This window comes from Heterodontus francisci, chromosome 22 (assembly GCF_036365525.1).
Source record: "Heterodontus francisci isolate sHetFra1 chromosome 22, sHetFra1.hap1, whole genome shotgun sequence".
Classification (NCBI taxonomy): domain Eukaryota; kingdom Metazoa; phylum Chordata; class Chondrichthyes; order Heterodontiformes; family Heterodontidae; genus Heterodontus; species Heterodontus francisci.
In genome coordinates, this window is record NC_090392.1 from 38,163,037 (window position 1) to 38,167,360 (window position 4,324).

General features: G+C 44.2%; 1 non-coding gene across 1 annotated transcript; it reads right to left on the minus strand.

The window, feature by feature from the left end:
- Positions 1 to 870: 870 nt before the first annotated feature.
- On the minus strand, positions 871 to 943 carry trnav-cac (transfer RNA valine (anticodon CAC)). The gene has a single exon. It is a non-coding gene; the product is annotated as a tRNA-Val (tRNA).
- Between the last annotated feature and the right edge of the window lie 3,381 nt (positions 944 to 4,324).

Here is a 4,324-nt window from a genome sequence, read left to right on the forward strand (position 1 = left end):
GCTCTGCGTGACGCTGAATAGTTATGTTAATCTGCATCAATAAACCCAGGTATGTCTCTGTTACTGACTGAACAAAACGCTAATAGGTCTGTGAGCGAATGTCATAACTTAAATAACTTTTTCCCCTCTGAGTGTCATGAACCTTTACCCCTTGTCATAATTGCGGCTGCATGTTAAGAGCTGCGTTTTCAAGGTGCTTAAGACACCAAGAATCTGCCGCAGCAGTGGTTAAATTGAAAAGGATTTTTGCTCCTTTTACCCAAAAAGAAATGTTCAGGAGGAGCATTTTCCCCAAACATGTTTCCACCGGAGATTCATCATTGCAACTCAAAGAAAGTTTCAGGGTGTTCTGTTCGAGCTGCTCGGAGGTTTAGTGGCCCGGATATCATGTGCCTACGTTTTGCTGAGCCTGTGCTTGGTTTCTGGGGAGATTTTGCCCGGGTTGTGCTATTTTACCTCCCTGAGATGGCCAGTAACCTGTTGATTGAGGCAGCAGACCCCTCTTGCTGCTAGCAGCGAGTAATTGGACAGTGCGGGTTAAAATATTGCGGCGTGCCCCTGTCTCAACGAATGTGGAGCTGGCGAAAGTGAATTGCTGATGTGCTTTTGCCTCGTCTGAAATGAGACTTAGATCAGCTGTGACTTAGCAAGCTAGTGTTGCAGGTTTCTAATCTAATCTGAGCCAAATGAAGTGCAAGTGCTAGGTTTTGAGGAACTTTCTGCAGAATCAGGACTAGAAAGAGGAGCGATTGCAAGGCATTGTGCACACAATGTGCAAGAGAAATAGGACTTTGAGAAATTGTGTTGTGTGAATGGGGAATGTCAATGATTGCAGATATCGTGGTCAGACGTTTATATTTGTTTCGAAAATGCTTCTGCGCAGTTTCGAACTGTGGACCTTTTGCGTGTGAGACAAACGTGATCACCACTACACTACAGAAACTCAGCACGGTTGCAGGGCTGAGGAAGCTGCAAGTATTGTTAAACTATACAGTCATGATCTATTTGTGGTGCTTGTTTCATTGAAATGCAATTCCACTGTGACATTTTGCAAGGCTGCAGAGGTATTGACCCAGCAATGGACGCTCAGCAGTGCACAACACATTGCCAGGCCATTCAGGCCATCGTACCATTGCCACTTTTTTCAAAGACTTGCCAGTTGGGCCCACTTCCTTCGCTCTGCTTTTGTTTGCCTCTCCTTTCATGCAATTATCCAATTCCCTTTTTTGTAAACTCTCACTTAAGAAACTAAGTTTGGAAGAGGTGCAGCAGCTGCTGCAGTGTCAATGCACAGTGTGCCATCATTGACAAGATTCACTTCCCCAACCACTCCAAGACATCCACTTGGGATTCTTGCCAAGTTCTGGATTTCATTTTTCATTATTTACTGATTGCACTGACACATATTTGTGCTTTTAAACTCTTTATTTTTATCAAATGCGTCCTTATTTTGCTGATTTGCAACATACAATGTGATTACCCGAGCAGTAGAATGCGTAACAGAGGCAGTTAAATAATGGGGGCGAAGCTTCGCTACAGCTATATAATGTCCTGGTTGGACCCCACCTGGAGTGCTCTGCATAGTTCTGGGCATTCCACTTTATAAAGTATACAAATTGGCCTTGGTATACAGGGCAGTTCAGATCCAGCAGAATGTTTTCAGAGTTCAAATGGTTAGATTAGGAAGCCATGTCCCCGCTTCCACAGAGACATCTGTTGGTTTCCACCTGGTGCCTCACTTGCTTCTGAATTTCAAGGTGTAGAATGAAATCAAGCAACGTAACCCAAGTTTGCAATGCATTCCATGCAATCATCAACCACATCATTCCCGTCTTCCTCACCTTAGCTGCACAGCCCTCTAAACGTTGCAATCCACGTCACACAGGATTTGTTCCAGGATTAAACTTTCAGTAGGATTATATTAATATCTGTGCCCGCATCTTGAAATGAGATTCTCAGCGATATCCAACACAAATTGAATTGTATAGATGACAGGCAAATACAGGAAAACAGGTCAGTATGCAACACAATCCCATGGTGCCTATTTTCAGATGCACAATATTCATCTTTTCCAGCAAATGAAAGAATTTTTCAGTGAATCATTTGTAAAGTCAGTGTTAATGCCATTTGTGCCTTTCTTTCTTCTCGTTTTGCAACATACTGGCGCCTAAATCCAATTAATGTATATTCATGTTTATTGGGGAGACCAAACGCAGACTGGGTGATCGCTTTGCGGAACACGTCCGCTCAGTCCGCAAACAGGACCCTGAGCTTCTGGTTGCTTGCCATTTCAAGACTCCCCGCTGCTCTCATGCTTACATCTCTATCCTGGGCTTGCTGCAGTGTTCCAGTGAACAACAACGCAAGCTCGAAAAACAGCATCTCGTTGACCGATTAGTTTAGTTTCGTGATGCAGCACTGAAACAGGCCCTTCGGCCCACCGAGTCTGTGCCGACCATCGACCACCCATTTATACTAATCCTACACGAATTCCATATTCCTACCACATCCCCACCTTCCCTATATTTCCCTACCACCTACCTTTACTAGGGGCAATTGGGAATGGCCAATTAACCTATCAACCAGCAAGTCTTTGGCATGTGGGAGGAAACCGGAGCACCCGGAGGAATCCCACGCAGACACAGGGAGAACTTGCAAACACCACACAGGCAGTGCCCAGAATTGAAACCGGGTCGCTGGAGCTGTGAGGCTGCGGTGCTAACCATTGCACACGAGAGCGTGCCGGACTGAACATTGAGTTCAATAATTTCAGATCATGACGGGCCCCCCATTTTACTTTCACTTTTTGTTATTTTTCTTTTTTACATTTTTTACATTTTTTTGTATGTTTATTTTATTTCATCTTAGTTTGTTCAGTTTACTTACCCACTGTTTTGTTTTCATGTTTGTACTTGCTGCTGTTCAATTTTCAGTCCATTAACAGTCCTATCTGTACGAATGCTTTGTCTTGCAACACACCATTAACATATTGTTTGCCTTTGCTCCATGACCTTCTGGTCAGATATTCTGTGGCCTTGCCCAATCTGCACCTTCTCCTTTGTTATCTCTTGCTCCACCCCCGCTTTACTTGCTTCTCACCTTTGACTTTTCTAATATTTGCCAGTTCTGAAGAAGGGTCACTGAGCCGAAATGTTAACTCTGCTTCTCTCTCCACAGATGCTGCCAGACCTGCTGAGTATTTCCAGAATTTCTTGTTTTTATTTCAGATTTCCAGCATCCACAGTATTTTGCTTTTATTCATGTATATTCTTCCTCAGTTCAATATGAAGGAGCGGGTTGATATTGAGCGGAGCCGCAGTGCATCTCATTTTCAACGCCACCTTGTTAGTTTTCCTGTTACTCGCCAAATGAAGAACAATACAAAGTGATAATTTGGCACGTCTGCCTGTTTCCTTAGCTTCAGTTACAGAATCAGCTGTGTCCGTCTTTAAGGGAGGCAAAGTACTCTTCGCGGCTCTGCGTGACGCTGAATAGTTATGTTAATCTGCATCAATAAACCCAGGTATGTCTCTGTTACTGACTGAACAAAACGCTAATAGGTCTGTGAGCGAATGTCATAACTTAAATAACTTTTTCCCCTCTGCGTGTCATGAACCTTTACCCCTTGTCATAATTGCGGCTGCATGTTCAGAGCTGCGTTGTCAAGGTGCTTAAGACACCAAGAATCTGCTGCAGCAGTGGTTAAATTGAAAAGGATTTTTGCCCCTTTTACCCAAAAAGAAATGTTCAGGAGGAGCATTTTCCCCAAACTTGTTTCCACCGGAGATTCATCATTGCAACTCAAAGAAAGGTTCAGTCACTTGGGTGTTCTGTTCGAGCTGCTCGGAGGTTTAGTGGCCCGGATATCATGTGCCTACGTTTTGCTGAGCCTGTGCTTGGTTTCTGGGGAGATTTGGCCCGGGTTGTGCTATTTTACCTCCCTGAGATGGCCAGTAACCTGTTGATTGAGGCAGCAGACCCCTCTTGCTGCTAGCAGCGAGTAATTGGACAGTGCGGGTTAAAATATTGCGGCGTGCCCCTGTCTCAACGAATGTGGAGCTGGCGAAAGTGAATTGCTGATGTGCTTTTGCCTCGTCTGAAATGAGACTTAGATCAGCTGTGACTTCGCAAGCTAGTGTTGCAGGTTTCTATTCTAATCTGAGCCAAATGAAGTGCAAGTGCTAGGTTTTGAGGAACTTTCTGCAGCATCAGGACAAGAAAGAGGAGCGATTGCAAGGCATTGTGCACACAATGTGCAAGAGAAATAGGACTTTGAGAAATTGTGTTGTGTTCATGGGGAATGTCAATGATTGCATCTTTCGTG